The sequence below is a fragment of the Cnephaeus nilssonii genome (genome assembly GCF_951640355.1).
Source record: "Cnephaeus nilssonii genome assembly, chromosome: 6".
NCBI lineage: Eukaryota > Metazoa > Chordata > Mammalia > Chiroptera > Vespertilionidae > Cnephaeus > Cnephaeus nilssonii.
Window position 1 is genome coordinate 94,660,549 of NC_137077.1, and position 18,836 is coordinate 94,679,384.

The following is an 18,836-nucleotide window of genomic DNA, read 5'->3' on the forward strand; positions in this document are numbered from 1 at the left end:
CAGTGTATGCTTAATTTCTGACTGGTCCTTTTCCATTTTTTGACATTCTCACTAAGATCCTTGAAGGTCTCACTAAGTTCCTCGGAGGTTTCTAGAAGATCCTTGAGTAACCTTATAACTTTGGTTTTGAACTCTATATCCAGTAGTTTGCTTTCTTCCATTTCTTTAATTTGTGACATGTTTCTTTGTCTCTGAATTTTGGTTGCTTCCCTGTGTTTGTTTCTATGTATTGGGTAGCTGCTAAGTCTCCTTGAGTTGATAGAGTGGCCTTGTGTGGTAGGTGTCCTATAGGGCCCAATGGCTCAGCCTCCCCAGTTACCTGAGGTGGACACTCTTGGTGCACCCCTTTGTGGGCTATGTGCACAGTCTTGTTGTAGTTAAGCCTTGATTGCTATTGGTATCACTGGGAGGAATTGACCTCCAGGCCAATTGGCTATGAGGACCAGCTGTGTCTACAATGGAAGAGCTGCTGTTCAGGAGACACCCTTATGGGGCAGGACTTGCTTCAGTGGGGCTTTGGTGCTCACTGAGTCTGCCCCTTGAGTGTGTCACTTATGGATGTGAAGAGTTGTAATCTGGTGTGGTCTCACACTGACCACTGGGTACACTGGCTCTTGGATCTCCAAGGAGGTGCAAAGTCAGCCACTGCCTGGGGCCACCCAGCAGGAGCTAGAGTAATCTGCGGACTCCTCCTCTTTGTATCGGGTTTGGAAGTGCCCAGACAAGGCCCAGCAAGGTGAAGCAAGGCAGGCTGCTGCTGTCGGCTAGGGCCTTCTTTTGATAGCTTTGGGCCTCCCTGACCCTGCTGCTGCCTGTTTGACAGGTTTTATGCTGAGAAGGACAGGTCATTCATATGCAAAAGCTTCTGTACACAGCTTGGGTGGGGTTGTAAATTGGGTGTGGCAGGGTCTCAGGGAATCACCAGGGTGGAGCAAACAGGTGCCAGTCAGCCCTGCACTGGAGAGGTCCCAGCACAGGATCAGTGACCCCTGCGAGCACCTCCATCTGAAAGAAAGCCACCCTCGTGTTCCTGCCCCAATGCCAGACAGTCTAGTTTCTCCCTGTATGTGTCTGGGTCCCCCAGAGTCTCACCTGGAACTGGAGTTCAGAGCAAATGGGAGCTGGTATCTCCCTCCCAATTAAAAAAGCAGCGCACCCAGGTGCTAGCCCGTTCCATGCCTCCGTACCTCCTACCAGTCTCAATGCGCTTTCTTCTTTACCTCTCTGGTTGTAGAACTTCCACTCAGCCAGCTTTCCCGCAGTTCTGGATGATAGTTGTTCTGTCTTTTAGTTGTAATTTTGATGTGCTTGTGAGAGGCAGCAAGTACAGGTATTTACCTATGCCGCCATCTTGGTTCTGTTCATGTTTGTAGTTTTTATAGGTCTGTTTCATATTTAGATCCCTGCTATCAATTCAAAATCCTATATAATAAAAACTCAGTGACTGAACGGCGTAACGACCAGAACAACCTGTCGACCAGTCGCTAAGACACGCACTGACCACCAGGGGGCAAACGCTCAATGTACGAGCTGCACCCTGGGGGTCAGTGCGCTCCCACACTGGGAGCACTGCTCGGCTGACCGGCATGAGCGGCTGCTCCTGCATTGGGAGCAGCTGCTCAGAGGGCGGGTCCACAGCCTCTCGGCTGACTGGGATGAGCAGTGCTTCCACAGTGGGCCAATCCCCGCAGGCCACCCCCCCCCCCACCACCACTGTACAAATCCCATCACTGGGCCTCTAGTAGATGTATAATTATAGAGTTGGTCTTCATGTAGGCATTCTCGTTCTTAGATATCAGGTTTATAAGGTGTATGTTATGTTTTCATCTTGAGATACTTTATAATAGTAGGAGTAAAGACAAAAATTATCCATAGAGCCACCAGCTGGTCAGTGATGTGGAATATGGGAAAATTTGACATGTGGTACCTGCTCTATAGTCCTAAAAATACATTTACTTTTCATTATAACTGTCTTCTCACAATTTGTCTTTTCTACAGATGTTGATTCAAGAACAGTTTTACAGGTGTTTAATTACAAATATTGTAGCAGCTGAAATGTCACATGACACAGATCATTTTACAAAATACAACCTATTGTTTTGTAGGACAATTTTTCTTTTTTTTTGTTAATCCTCACCAGAAGATACTTTTCCCATTGATTTTTAGAGAGAGCAGAAGGGAGGGAGGGAGGGAGGGAGGGAGGGAGGGGGAGAGAGAGAGAGAGAGAGAGAGAGAGAGAGAGAGAGAGAGAAGAGAGAGAAAGAGGAACATCAAAGTTGAGAGAGACTTTGATTGGTTGTCTCCTTCATGCACTCCTACTGGAGGAGGGGATTGAACCTGCAACCCAGGTATGTGACCTTGACTGAAAATCGAACCCGCGACCTTTCAGTGCGCTGGCTGACGCTCTAAACACAATGGCCAGGGCTTGTGGGACAACTTTAATTTAGAAGAATTTAAGTCTTTATAGGTATAAAAGGTCAATTTATTACTACTAGCAAAGCTTATATAATATGTAGGAAATGTTAAGAATTTGGTATAGAGAATCTAAATTTGTATCTCTCATTTTTCTGAGCTGTTTAGAAATTAATTTTTCCAATACCTTTATATTTTGGGATTAGTCTAGTTCTAATAATCATTGCTGTGCTTTTTTCTCTTGGTTTTGAATCGTAGATTTTATATATAATTTAAATTTTTTCACGTTGCTGGTTTTTTATTTTTATATAATTAAAAGATCATAGGTCTGTGAATGCTACAAATAAAACTTGAAACTTCAGATTGTCTTTTGTTTTAAGGTCTCTTGGTCCTCTTCTTTTTGTTCATAGAATACAGGCATACTTCGTTTTTATGGCACTTTGCTTTATTACCCTTTGCAGATACTGTGTGGTTTTCTTTTGTGTTTTTTTTTAAAATATATTTTTATTGATTTCAGAGAGAGGAAGGGAGAAAGAGAGAGAGAGAGAGAAACATCAATGATGAGAGAGAATCATGGAATGCCTGCCTCCTACCTGCCCCCTGCTGGGAATTGAGCCTGAAACTCAGTCATGTGACCTGACTGGGAATCGAACTGTGATCTCCTAGTTCTTGGGTTGATGCTTAACCACTGAGCCACACCGACTGGACCTGTGGGGTTTTCTTGTTTTTTGTTCTTTTACAGATTCAAGGTTTGTGGCAACCCAGCATTGAGCACATCTTTCAATGCCATTGTTCCAAACAGCTTTTGCTCTTTTTGTGTCTCTGTCACACTTTTGTATTTCTCACAATATTTTAAACTTTTTTATTGTTATTATATTTGTTATGGTGATCTGTAATCAGTGACCTTTGATGTTACTATTATAATTCTTTTGGGGCACCATGAACCACACTTATACAAAAGGAACTTAATTGGTAAGTGGTATTTGTATTTTGACTCTTCCACCAACTGGCTGTTTCATTTCTCTTCCTCTCCTTGGGCCTTCCTGTTCCCATAGACACAACAATATTGAAAGTAGGCTAATTAATAACCCTACAATGGCTTTTAAGTGTTTAATTGAAAGGAAGAGTCATGCATCTTGTCCTTCACTTTAAATCAAAAGTTAGAAATGATTAAGCTTAATGAGAAAGGCATTTCAAAAGCCAGGATAGACCTTAATCACCAAACAGTTAGCCAAGTTGTAAATGCAAAGGGAAAGTTCTTGAAGGAAATTAAAAGTTCTACTCCAGTGAACACACCAATGATAAGAAAATGAATAGTCTTATTGCTGATATGGAACAAGTTTTAGTGGTCTGGGTAGATAAAACCAGCAACAACATTCCTTTAAACCAAAGCCAAACCCTGTCTTAAATTCTGTGAAGGCTGAGAAGTGAGAAAACTGCAGAAGAAAAGTTGAAACTAACAGAGGTTGGTTCGTTCGTTTTAAGAAAAGTCTTCATAACATAAAACTGCATGGTGAAGCAGCTAGTCTTGATGTAGAAGCTGCAGCAAGTAATCCAGAAGATTTAGCTAAGATAATTAATGAAGGTGGCTACACTAATAGATTTTCAATGTAGACAAAACAATCTTATGTGGAAGAAGGTGCTGGTAGGACTTTCATAGCTAGAGAGAAGAAGTCAGTGTCTGACTTCAAAGCATCAAAGGATAGGCTGATTCTGTTGGTAGGAGCTATTGCAGCTGGTGACTTTAAGTTGAAGCCTATGCTACTCATTTGCCATTTCGAAAATCATAGGGTTCTTAAGAATTTTGCTAAATCTACTCTGCCTGTGCTCTAGAAATGGAATAACAAAGCCTGGATGACAGCACATCTGTTTACAACATTGTTTATTGCAAAGTCCTATATAATAAAACCCTAATATGCAAATCGATCGAATGGTGGAACTACCGGCAGAACAACCGGTCGCTATGACACTCACCACCAGGGGGCGGATGCTCAATGCAGGAGCTGCCTGGCAGCAGCGATTTGGGGGCTGGGCTTGCCAGCGGGCGGCGCCAGGCCACCAGCCATGTCGGGTGCCAGTAGGGGCCTCCTGATCGCCCCACCCAATGGTCGCCCCTCAGATCAGCCCTGATCGCCTGTCAGGCCTAGGGACCCTACACTATATATTGGGATCAGTCTCTTAGATTTAAAAATTAAAACCTGGATGATGCAGCAATGACATGCATGGACTCTGGCTTGCACATTTTGTGGTCAGCCGGATTCTGACACTTATAACTGTGTGACAAAGCCAGTCACTTAACTTCTCTCTGCTTCAGTTTTTCCACCCATAAGATGGGGGAAATGGTTCTACTGCCTCAGAAGAATCATGTTATGAACTATTTTTTATAATCAGGGCAAAAAAATGTAGCTGCCCATATAACAGCAAGATGCCTTTCACCTGTATGAAAAGTATGGTCATTGATGCATGCAGCATTCCAGATTGTGAGAGGGATGTCTGACTGCCAGTTTAGGCTGAATTCCAGGGATCAGGCCTAAACCAGCAATTGGACATCCCCCGAGGGTGCAGGCGGGCTGAGGGACCCCGCGTCGTCGTTCCCTCCTCCCCCCCCCCCCCCGTGCACAAATTTTGTGCACTAGGCCTCTATGTGGTATAAATCTCATTCTTTTTTAAAATTTTCTCTTTCTGTTTAACTATATATAGACCAGTGGTTCCCATCGTGGGGCACAAGCCCCACAGGGGGCAGTTTGATTTTTAGGGGGCGTAATTCGAGAATGAGTTATTAACAGTGAATTTTTTGCATTTCTTATGGTTCTAGGGGCCTCATATACAGTATATAAATATACACTGAGTGGCCAGATTATTATGATCTCTATACGCATAATAATCTGGCCACTCAGTGTATATCCTATATAATAAAAGGCTAATATGCAGATTGTCCCGTCGAGCAGGAGTTTGACCAGTAGGCAGGCAGGCCAACCGCCCATGTCCCCTCCCCCTGGCCAGGCTGGCCGGAACCCACCCATGCACGAATTCATGCACCGGGCCTCTAATATATACACTGTGTGTCCAGATTATTATGCGTTCAGAGATCATAATAATATGGCCACTCAGTGTATATTGTGACATATTTATGCATTTCAGTTCTCTATTATATTTTTTGAAACTTTATTTGCTATTTTTTCATACCACTTCATATTATTATTTTTTAAACAATTTCTTAGTTATTTCTTCCTCAGTACTTCAGTTGTCCTTTCGTTTTTTCTTTTTCTCTTTCATGGATGCCATGTTCTTTAGGAGCTTGTTTAGACCAACAAGCCTTTTAGGCTTCCTACACATGAATAGGAGTTCACTTTTTGAATAATAAGAACTATATGTCACAGGGGCGGCATCAGGATTTTAGAGATTCTTGAAGGTGGGGCAAGGCCAAAAAAAGGTTGGGAACCACTGATATAGACCCAGTTCATTGCTTTTGACCACATACTCTTAATTTATGCATATACCACATGTTACTTATCTATTCTCAGTGATGCACACATAATATTGCCTCTTATCTATTTGTTTCCACAAATATGTCACTTTTTGTAGCTATATGAAAACTTTTCCATGGTTTATAATCAGGAAAGAAATTGCAGGTGTAGGAAATACACATATTTAATGTCACTATTTCAGATTGTTTTCTAAAATAGTTGTTCTCGCCTGCCTGGCATGGCTCAGTGGTTGAGCATCGTCCTGTGAACCAGGAGGTCATGGTTCGATTCCAGATCAGGGCACATGCCTGGGATGCGGGTTCCATCCCCAGTGTGGGGCGTGCAGGAGGCAGCCGATCAGTGATTCTATCTCATTATTGATGTTTCTGTCACTCTCTCCCTTTCTCTTTCTCTCTGAAATCAATTAAAATATATTTAAAAAAATAAACAAAATAGTTGAACCCATTTATACTCTTAATAACAATGCATGAAGGCTATCCTCGTCAGTTTAAATGAGAACCATTAAGTGATATTAAATATTAGTCTTAAGAGATCCTGGAAACAATAAAAATAGAATGCAAGAGTGAAATATATTAATTTTCTTAAAGTAGAAAAACCTTTGTGGCTAGATTTTGCTTTATATCATAAACTTTCCCCAAATTGCCAAGAAATCATTTAAGAGATTGTTAGAACTACTAACTCTAAATTTAGTAGTTCTAAAAATCTGTTAACTAAGCTTATGTCATTAAACAAAAAGTTAACTAGTGGGTTTTATGTCAGGATGATCAAAAGAGTAGAACATATTATTAGGACAATTTTTTTTTTTAGTAAAATATAGCATGGCTAGCTAGAATGTGCTCTGTTACCAGAATTTACCCGATTTAAATGAAAAGAAATGTTTCAGTGTGCTTTAATGCATTGTAATTTCATGTAAGATAATTGGGCATAATGAATGATAAAGGCCACCGGGAATGCACCTATCCTATATAATAGGAGAGGAATATGCTAATTATCTGTTATGCCCTGAGGCATAATGATCAACTGCATAACGACCTGATCACAGGTCTGCAGGAGGGTGGGGCAGTGAACTACAAGTGGGCAGTGGAGAGCTGCAGGACGGGGCAGGGCAGCAAGCCAGCAGGAGGCGGAGAGCTACAGGAGGCAGCAGGGCAGCAAGCTATGAGGGAGGGGACGGGGAGCTACAGGATGGCGGGGCGGTGGGCGGAGAGCTACAGGAGGGTGGCAGCAACCTACTGGCACACAGATTCGTGCGCAAGGCTACTAGTAGTCAAAGTTTATTAGCCTGCTGTGTAGTAAGGGAGAACACACCTATATAGGCACTGTGAGGTGTCTTTAATAAGAGGAAGTGGGCAAGGGTTTTGGCTTGGGCTGAATGATTCTAAGGAAAGGCTAGGAATGTAGTCCGGGATTGGATACTACCGTTCATAAGTGCAATCAATTTGGTAGTTGGGTATGGCAGCATTCTGTTCAAGAGTAGGAGTGAAGCAGAGCTGGGACTTCTTGGTAAGAATGTAGTACTCACTCAAAAACGGACTATAAAGTTGAGCAAGACTTTATTTTCTAGTTTCCTTACTCTTGGCTTGCCATTCATCTGTTAGAGATATTATAATCTAATTGTCAGTGGGGTTTATTTTCACCTTCTCAGTCCCTCCTTTTGGCCGGTTTCAGCCATTTAGGACCATTGTTCTGTGAAATCCAGATCTCCGTTGCCAGAATTCCATTGACCAGAAGACTATTCAGAGAACCCCATCTATTGTTGGACTAAAGTTAGTTCTTTATGCATACTTTTTGTTGTTGTAAAGTTAGTTATTGAATCATCAGAAGCAAGCGTGGCTGTGTCCATTTAAGACTCTAGAAATCACATTTGAGCACTATAACACTGACAAATGGAGCAAGATTATTAACAGTTTTAATCTACTTCTAAAGCCAAGAGCCAAGGTTTTGGAGTAGACAGAAAATTTCTTAGGTTTGACATTAAAGGGGCTGTCTGTCTTGTTTACTATTCTCAGTTTCCTGTTTATAGAGTTGCTTAGAAGTTGAGTGTAATTGCCCAGAAACTCGAGTGAGCTGAGTTGTACCTAAAAAGAAAGTGGCTAATAATCTCAACAATCTCAACATATTTTAGTGAAATCATGATCAAATTGTAGCCAAGTAGTGGACTCATACAGGGAGTGACTAGGGGATACAAAGAGCAATATTATGTGTATCATTGTTAGAGATAACAAGTGTCTGTTAATAATTCAGAAATTTAAACCAGCAGCGAAGGAAGAGAAGAGTTTTGGAATAAAGAATAAGAACATGTAGATTAAAGCATGATAATCTTTGGTTCTGGTTATTTAGATCTTGTTCCCTGGGTCCTTGATGGAAACTTGATCGTGCTGCTTGATTTGATGGTCTTGGGGAGAAGCTGTGTCATTCTCTTACATTATCTTCTGGAGAATTTCTAGGAATCCTCAGTTTGAGGTCTCTGGCTGGAACAGTCTTCCAGTAATTTAATGATTGTGTGTCAATTACAGTGACACAACAGTTACAGTGTTGTGTCACTGTAATTTAGTGCTATGGATACAAGGTGTTTCACTGCTGTTTTAGTTCTTAACAGAATATGGCAAGGTCATTTCCATGGGGGTTCAAGTGCAGTCTTTTCCTAACAATACTTCAAAAATAGCCAGTTACCTAATGTAGGAGCTTGTAGAGCTGATTTTCTAGCAAGGGAAGATAATTCTATCAGTGAGAAGATTGAACAGCTCTGGAATATTACTGTGTTAACCGTAATTATTAGAATGGAAGAGAATGGCTCCTCTATTGACGTATAGCGCATAATTAATTTATAAGGATTCAGTCAGTGATTACCCAGGGAGTTAGAACATAGTGTGAACAGTGAGGACTTGAATAAACCTGTATGGCCCTTTAATTTCTACCATCAACTGTACTATGGCTGTCCCTGATTGATAGGAATATTAATACCTAGAACCCCAAATCAGTTTGAAATAGTTATTGTATCAGTTTTTGTATATGAACATGAGTCTACCTCTTCTTAAAGTGTACAATCACTGAACATATATACATGAATATATTTTATTTGTATTTAACTACTCTAAAGATAACCTTTGTCATTTATCATATAAGTGAATTTGGAGAAAACAGAGTTTTCATAATAGGAAATCAAAAGATATTTTAGTTGTTAAAGACTTCTTGTCAGTTTTGTTATTTTGATTTTGGGACCTAATTCGCAAAAGGCAAAATCAAGAAGAGTTTTAAATGATGAACCTTAGTCATGGTATCCAAAGGTAAGAATTAATTCCAGGCAATATTTGAAAGTACAGCAATAAGAACAGTAATTATTAGAACTTTAATCTTTTAAAATAAATAAATTTTATGAAAAATGATTTAAAATATCACTAAGATCCAATAATATATTATATTTAAAAGCATTTTTTTTTCCTAGTTGGAGATACTAAGATCATTAAAAATACCAAAAGTATCACACTAAAACAAGTCAGGCTGTTCAGCTCACATCTCTATAGTGTTGGGGCCAAACTGGTTTATTATCTTGCATAATCACTGAGATTTCATTCTGTAATCCAGCATTCTTACAGACCTTTCCCCTCAATAACTATCGTAACTCAGCACACATTAACAGTTGCTTATGATGTTTCCAAATTATCACACAATAAAGATAATTAAATGTAAATTTCACACATTAGCCTTTATGTAATTCACAGTTTTTATTACATAATGAAGCTCAGTGATTAGTTCAGCTGTTTTTTATTTGTTTTTTCCCCCTAAAGAATGACTTTTTCCATGAAGGAAGCAGTACACAGATTTTCATTCTGGTGCAAGCTCCTTGATCTGGCTGACTATTCTATAACATTTTCCTATCATTGCAGCTGACGATGTAATCCTCCAGAACAGTCTGTTTATATAGATTAAAGTTGATTTCAGATAGGAAGGAAGAGCAAGACAAAAACATCAATGATGAGAGAGAATCATTGATTGGCTGCCTCCCGCACGCCCCCTACTGGGGGAGGAGCCTGCAACCCGGGCATGTGCCCTGACCTGGAATCGAACTGTGACCTCCTGGTTCATAGGTCGATGCTCAACCACAAAGCCACTCCAGCTGGGCCAGAACAGACTCTTACATAGAGCTTAAACTCCATACCATAGCTGTTGACAGTGTAATCAGTACTTCATGATTGTATTGCAGAGCTAGTGTAGAACTTCTAGCTTCTATAACTGCTGTTGAGAGGCCCAAAGGTATCCTGATTCCTGATGCTTTCTCTCTTTGCAATTATTTTTATTGAGATATCATTGTCATAACATTGTGTAAGTATAAGGTATACAGTGTATTGATTTAATAAATGTATATATTGTAGTATGATTAACACCACAGTGTTGGCTAACATCTCTCTCATGTCACATAATTATTTTTTGTGTGTATGTATGGTGGGAACAATTAAAATATTGTCTTTTAGCAACTTCAAAGCTTATAATACACTATCACTGTCTATAATTACTATGTAATTATTAAATACACTAGAGACCCGGTGCATGGATTCGTGCACTGGTGGGGTCCCTTGGCCTGGCCTGTGCCCTCTCGCAATCCAGGACCCCTCAGGGGATGTTGGACTGCCAGTTTTGGCCCGTTCCCCACAGGCCAGGCCAAGGGACCACACTGGTGCACGAATCCGTGCCCCGGGTCTCTAGTATGCATATGAGATCTTTGGTTAATCTCTTCCTGCCCTCCCCCGTCCCCCCTTCCCTCTGAGATTCATCAGTCTGTTCCAAGTTTCCATGCCTGTGCATTGAGCGTCTGCCCCCTGGTGGTCATTGCGCATCATAGCTACTGGCCGAATGGTCAGACGATCGCTTAGGTTTTTAAATATATATAGCTGTCCAGAACTTATTTACTGTTGGAGGCAAGTTTATACCCTTAAACAACATTTCCCAATTCTTCCATGCCCCAGGCCCTGGTAACCACCATTCTACTCTCTGTTTTCACAATATTGACCTTTTAAAATTCCACATATAAGTGATATCATACAATACTTGTCTTTCTATCTGATTTTTCTCACTTAGCATAATGCTTTCAAGGTCCATTCATGTTGCCACAAAAGGTAGGATTTTCTTCATTCTCATAGCTGAGTCATATTTATTGTCTCCAAGTGTTACCATCCCCCCTGGAAGCTTGTAAAATCTTTGTCTGCACTTTTCTTAAATGTCTAAATATTGTGTGGGTCTCTTTTCATCTATTTGTGTTGGGAACTCATTGGACTCTTCCAGCTTTCCAAATCGTGTCCTTCAGTTTGGGACGTTTCCTTGAATTACTTTATAAATTTTCTTTCTTTCTCTGTTCTTCTTCTTTTTTTTTTTTTTTTCCTGGAACTTGTAAGTATTTGAATATTGGATTTCATGAACTGGTTCTCTAATTTTTTTCTTTTTCTTTTACATTGCTCTTGTTTTATTGTTTTCTTTTATAGGATATTTCTACAACTTTATCTTTTATCTGGCCAATTCTAGTTCTAGAGGTATCTTGTACTCTCATTTTTCTGCTTTTGAAGGGCTTTGTTGTGTAAATCTAATTGTTTTCAGCATTCTTTACTGTCAGTTTTTAATTTAATTTTCTTTGATTCTATTAGTCATTAACTACTGTTTGTCCACTTTCTAAATTTTTATGTTATCTTCTCGCCCATTTTTCATATTTATGTCTTTAAAAAATTCCCTTTATCTTGTTTTAGTAGGGTTGTAAGTTTGATATGTGTTCAGTATTTTATTTTACCAAAACATTATTCATTTTTTAGCCATTCTTCTGTAGCCATTTTATATTCCTTTTCTTTTTTTAAACATTTTTTATTGAGTACCTACCATATGCCAGTTTAGAGATTGGAGGTATAGCAGTAGTTAAAAAATAAAAGACAACTTGGAGTGGAGATGGCAGTGTAGTTAAACATGCTACTCGAATCCTTCCACATCCATATCAAAATTACAACTAAACTACAGAATAACCAGCATTCAGAACCACCAATAATGTGGCTGAATGGAAATCCTACAATTAGGGAATTAAAGAAGCCACAGCAACACTAGTGCAAAGATGTGTGGAACAGGCTGGTCCTGCACCCACGTGTGGCAGATAAAAATCAGGAGGGAGTTCTTGGCTGCAGAGGTTCCCTTGAGGAGCAAGAGGTCCCACATCAGGCCCCTCAGCCCAGGGTTCTAGTGCCATGAAGAGAAGCCCCTATAACTTCTGGCTGTAAAAGCCAGCAGGTAACTTCTGGCTGTAAAATCCAGCAGGGATTGAGACTGAGGGAGACGATGGAGTCCGAGGCAGTTCCTCTTAAAGGGCCTGTGCATGCACTTACTTGGACTCACTCCCTGTGAGCTCCAGCTCTGGGGCAGCAGCTTGAAAAGCATCAGAGACATATGGGGAGGAACTGAATTGTCTGGCATCAAGGCGAGAGCTGGGGTGGGAGGGGGGCAGCTTTCTCCCAAACAAAAGTGCTGGCAAAGGCCTTTGTTCCACTGATGAGCCTCCCTTTCCCCCCGCCCCCCCCCCCCCCCCCTCCACACACACACACAGAACCAGCAGTCAGGCACCATATTTGAGACTCCATCAACCTGACTCACAGGGTTTTCCCTGTCCTGGTGATTTCCTAAGGCCACACCCAAAATTTCAGCCCACTCAAGCTGTTTCCAGTGGCTTTTCCATATGATGGCCTGTCTTGGCACATGCTTCAGATTTCCCTAAAATTTCTCAAACAAGCAGCATCTGGCCTCAGCATGTCCTAAACCTCTCACTAAGTGGCCCCAGACCTGGCAGTAGCAGTAGCTGTCTTTGTTCCACATCTTGTCTTCACCTGGCACCTCCAAACCCAAAACAAGTAGTGGCCATCTGCAGTTCACTTTGTAGCTCATGCTTTGTGGCCCTGGGCAGAATATAGGCAGCAGCTGACCTTGGCCTGCACCTCCCGGGAGACCCCAGAGCTAGAGCACCCAGTATACAGCTTCGGACTACATTGGTCAAAGCAAGACCACCCGACCACCTCCATAAGTGACACACTTAAGGGGCAGACTCAGCAGGCACCAGAGCCCCACTGAGGTAAGTCCTGCTCTGTGGGGTAGGCCCTGCAAAGCTGTTCTTCCACAGTGGTCGGTGATCACAGCCAGTGCTTGTAGCTATTGGCCTAGGAGTAAATCCCACTGATGTGCCAACTGCAATCAAGGCTCAACTAAAACAGGAGGGTGTATAGCCCACATGGGGGACGCACCTCGAGTGTCTAGCTTGGGAGGTCAGGGAGGCTGTGGCACTAAGGCCACTTTACCAAGCCTGGGAAATGTAGTAGCTCTACCTAGTACGTAGAAACAAACACAGGGAGGTAACCAAAATGAGGAGACAAAGAAACATGTCCTAATTAACAGAACAAAACTTCAGAAAAAGAGCTATACAAAATGGAGACAAAGCAGTCTGCTAGATGCAGTCTAAAACACTGGTTATAAGGATGTTTCATGAACTTAGGAGAAGAGTAGATAAACTTAGAGGATACTTAAACAAAAACAGAGATAGAAAACAAAAAAGAACCAGTCAGAAATGAATACATTAAGTGAAGTGAAGAATATATTATATGGGCCCTGGCCTGTGTGCTCAGTGGTTAGGCTGCAGGTTCACTTCCTGGTCAAAGTCATGCACCTGAGTTGCAGGTTTGATCCCCAGCCCCAGTAGGGGTACGTGCAGGAGGCAACCAATCAAAAACAACTCTCAATAAGAACAGAAAAAAGAATCCAAAAAAGATGAGGGTGGTATAAGGAACCTCTTTTATCTTGGGGGTGCTGGAAGGAGCAACAGAGCAAGGAATTTAAAATCTATTTGAAAAAATGACAGAAAAGTTCCCTAACTTGGTGAAGGAAATAGACATACAAGTCCAGGAATTACAGAGAGGCCCAACCAAGACATCATAAGTAAAATGAAAAAGTTAAGGACAAAGAGAGAATCTGAAAAGCAGCAAGAGAAAAGCCGTTACCTACAAGGGAGCTCCCATAAAACTGTCAGCTGATTTCTCAGCAGAAACTTTGCCAGCCAGAAGGGATTGGCAAGAAATATTCAAAGTAATGAAAAGCAGGGACCTACAACCCAGATTACCCTACCCAGCAAAGCTATCATTTAGAATCAAAGGACAAATAAAGAGCATCACCACCAAATCAGTATGAAATGTTAAAAGGTCTTCTTTAAGAAGAAAAATAAAAATAAAAAAAATAGGAACAATAAAATGGCAGTAAGTACATACCTATCAACAATTGAATCTAAAAATCAAAATAAACAAGCAGAACAGAAACATACTCATAGATACAGAGAATCTTTTGATGGTTGCCAGATGGAAGGGTGAAAAAGGTGAAGGGATTAAGAAGTACAAATTGATTTTACAGAATAGTTATGGGCATGTAAAGTACAGCATAGGGAATATAGTCAGTAGTATTCTAATAACTATGTATGGTGTTGGATGGGTGCGAAATTTATCGGGATGATCACTTAGTAAAGTATCTAATGTCTAATCACTGGGTTGTACACCTAAAAGTAATATAATTATGTTAACTGTAATTGAAAAATAAAAAATGATTCAAGAAATTATTGCTTGGTGGAGGTGGATAAATAGTAATGGGTAAGTAAATAAAGTTAAAAAAAAAAGTATTGCCTCACTGGAGTGGCTCAGTTGGTTGAGCATCATCCTGTGCACCCAAAGGTTGCTTGGTTTTATTTTGTGTCAGGGCTCATACGTGGGTTGCAGGTTCGATCCCCAGTCAGGGAGTGTAGTGAAGACAACCAATAGATGTTTCTTTCTCTCTCCCATCCTCTCTCTAAGAATGTCCTTGGTCGAGAATTTTAAAAAATATCTACATATATAAAAGGCTAATATGTTAAGTGTCCGACTGTCTGACCAGTCGCTATGATGCGCACCGACTATCAGGAGGTAGACACTCAACGCAGGAGCTGCCGTGACGAGCACTGGCCATTTATAGAGAAATGGCGCCGCGCACCTGGCACCCACAAAGCAACACTTGGCTTCCCCCAAGTGGGACACAGGCCCCGCCACCACTCTGGAACGACAGCCCACCAAATTGCAGCCGATGCTGCTGAGACCCCATGGCACAAAATGTGGCCCACAGCCCAGCCCAGCTTGGAAACAGTGGCTGTGGGCTCCGGGTAATGACATCATGTAGCAACGTCCGGCTTTCTCTTTCTAGTGACCACTAGCCTCCTTGCAATTTCTTCAGCTCAGGATCATGACTTGCTTTATAGCCAGGTGCAAACATTTTACACTTTAACCAAATAACTGAAGCATTTTCCCGTGCCTCATCTCATTTGATCCTCATAGAAGTCCTGGAGTAGATATATAGGAGACTCGGTAAAACCCTATTTTCTTTTCATTAGCTGGAAAACAGAGATTTAGAAAGCTTAGAAACATGGCCCAACTGAAAAGAAGTAAGAAATTGTGTACCTTGAAAATGACTTCAGGTTTTCTCACTGTGCAGAATATAGTCAAACACTGCTGCAGTTAAATATTTTACCCTTTGTTCTCACTGCGTGATCTACAATCCCTACTTCATGTTGATATTTACTGCTGTGTTGCTGACAATTAACTGAAAGAGAAGTTGGGGTGCTTCACTGGGTTGGAAAAAGTTTAGCTAAATCAGAAAGCAGGTCTAATTAAGCAAGTTTATCTATACTATCTAATAAAAGAGTAATATGTAAATTAACTGTCACTCCAACACACAAGATGGCTGCTCCCATGTGGACACAAGATGGCCGCCACAAGATGACCAGCAGGGGAGGGCAGTTGGGAGGGACCAGGCCTGCAAGGGGGGGCAGTTGGGGGCAATCAAGCCTGCAGGGGAGGGCAGTTAGGGGTGACCAGGCCTGCAGGGGAGGGCAGTTAGGAGCAATCAGGCTAGCAGGGGAGCAGTTAGGCATCAATCAGGCTGGCAGGGGAGTGGTTAGGGGGTGATCAGGCTGGCAGGCAGAAGCGGTTAGGGGCAATCAGGAAGGCAGGCAGGCGAGCAGTTGGGAGCCAGCAGTCCTGGATTGTGAGGATGTCTGACTGCCCGTTTAGGCCCGATCCTACCGGATCCTAAACGGGCAGCCGGACATCCCTCAAGGAGTCCCAGATTGGAGAGGGTGCAGGCTGGGCTGAGGGCACCCCCCCTCGTGCATGAATTCGTGCACCGGGCTTCTAGTATATATATAAAGCTCTTGCTGGCGCCAGTCGCATGCATGTGTTTCCATCTGTCATTGTCAATCGTGAATTTGGTTGACACTTCTATTATAGAGAAAGGGCGAATAGCGATATTAAAATATTTCTTCTAATTAATTTCTTTTCAATGTGCATGAATTATGCACCAGGTCTCTAATAAATAGATAGATAGATAGATAGATAGATAGATAGATAGATAGATAGATAGGTAAAAATAGTATTATCATGTGCCAAAAAAGACATAAAGTCCTACTACTATAACATTTACTTTAGTAACTTTCTTAATTTAAATTTTACTTTTCAATTATAATTTACAATCAATATTTTATATTAGTTTCAGGTGTACTACATAGTGGTTAGATAATCATGTACTTTATACAGTGTTCCCCTCGATATTTCCAGTACCCACCTGGCACCATACGTAGTTATAATATTATTGACTACTAGTAAATTCCCTATGCTGTACTCTACATCTTTATGACTGTTTTGTAACTACTAATTTCTACTTCTTAGTCCCTTCATTTTATTTTTGTCACCCTCTTTAACTTCTTTAAGTCTTCCAGAACTCATTCAAACTTAGTGAACATCAAATACAGATATTCTTATTGTATTTTTAATATGAGAGCCTGTGGTGCTTTACTAAAAAGTATATGAAAAAGCTGATTGTAATAAAACAAATCTTTGTAATTGGTATTTGTTTTCTCAACTAAGGTTTGGGTGTAAAATATGTTTTTAAAACAAAGATAAAACTATGTAGGTTTTAATAATTATTTAAAATAAAGTATTAAATGAACTTAAATGAATAGATTTTATAAGGAGTTATTCATTTGTTCATTGAAACCTTCACTCTATTCAAGACTCCAGCTCTACCATCTCTGCCCTTCTTTTATTATATAACCTCATTTCTAACATCAAAAAAGTACAAAAGCCGTCACAATGAGAACTCCTCCAGTTTTTTTTGCCTCTGAACCAACTTCTTTGCATCTATATTTATCCTTTTCTCTATCATCTTCCCATTACAGTGGAAGAAGTATTTCTCTTTCTAGACACTAATATCTCTTCAGTGTTTCAGTCTTTGTTCTCTTAGTCTTTTTCTCTGTCTCCTGTATCAGCAGCTTATTTTCTCTGGTTTCTTCCTGTCAGTACTTAACATACTCAAGTTTCTTCCATCTTAAAAAAACAAATAACTCTTTAACCTTGTGTATTACTCTAGCTGCTGCCTTATTTTCTCCCCTTCAGGGAATTATCTACATTTATTGTTTCAATTTACTTATGCCCTATTCATTCCTTAGTCTTCTGCTATATAGACTCTGCTACTATATCACTGCAACTATTTTAGCCTCGTCCACTATCCAGTAGTGACTTCATCATTTCTAAATTCAGCAGACTGTTTATTTTCCCCCCAGCATACTCTTCTTAGTCCACCTTTTACTAGACCTCTCGGCAACTTTTAGTACTATTTGTGCCCTTTTTGAAAATGTTTTTCTTGCTGTTTTTTCTCCGTTGGTCTCATCTACGCTCATGTCTTACATTACTATGTATATGCTGATTACAGAAACTTTTTTTTTTTTGAGATTTAGATGTGTTTATTTAGCTTGCCATCCTCATTTAGGTGTCTCACAGGTACCCTAACTCAACCTACCCAAAATGGAACAGTCATCATCCTGTTTCCTCAAATCTTTTTCTCCTGCTATATTTTTTACTCCAGTCCATGATGTTGTCAATGACCTGTTGCCAGAGGCAGAAATTATCTGATTCCTCCATATTCCTTATTTCTAATATTCAATGACCAAATGCTATTGGTTTTACTTCACGTTGGTCCTGCTTGTTTACTCTCTATAGCAAACACCATACTATAGTAGCCACCATCATCTCTCACCTGAGAAATTTTAATACTATTTCTTTTAACTGGTTTCTCTGCCTCCTGTTCTTATTTACTTCCCCTAAGCATTCAAAAGACAGTTAAAGATTTTTCCCCCAAATAAAATATAATTAATATTCTCTGGTTAAAAATCTTCAGTGAAGTGCTTTCTGTTGTTCGTAGAGTAAAATGACTTTTATGTTCTGCTTCCTAATTATATCCCCACCCTCATCTCCAGTTGTTTAGTATATCTGCTTTTTTCCTCAAATGCTTTTCTCTCACCTCATAGGCCTTCACACTGTTTCCCCTCTTAACTGACACACATATGCTCTGTGGTTTGTACTTGCCCTGTCATAGTATTTATTACTTTTTATTGTGGTAGATTAGTTATTTACCTATCTAGTCTAGTAGATACAGAAAGCTTAAAAGAGGAAATTCCATTGTAACCCTGGTACCTACAGTTCTGAATATATAGCAACTGCTTAATAAACACATATTGAGTGAATCTCTTTGAAGGTAATTGAGGATGTGAGAATACCACCATACTTTAAATTATAACCATTTTGTACTTTAGTGATGCATTTGTTTTTTTTAACCTACTAATATGTGAATGGGTATGGTTTTAGAAAGCAAGTTTTCTTTTATGTGTGTGTATTGTACATAGAAAGGAAGTGTATACATAAATAAGAGCAGAAAAAAACCTATTATTGGAAGTCAGAAACTCCATTGTCTTCTGTGGACAAATCTTTATGTTCCTTTGAATCTAACTTCCCTCTTCAAATAATGGGATTGGACTAGATTGTCTAAAAACATTTCTCTTGTATGACACTCCAAATA

At 40.4% G+C, this 18,836-nt stretch overlaps 1 protein-coding gene across 4 annotated transcripts in view; it reads left to right on the forward strand.

Annotated features, from left to right (window-relative positions):
- The window catches only part of CDK8 (cyclin dependent kinase 8), a 161,803-nt gene that overhangs the window by 56,080 nt on the left and 86,887 nt on the right, over positions 1-18,836 (forward strand). The gene's annotated exons all lie outside the window — the stretch shown is intronic.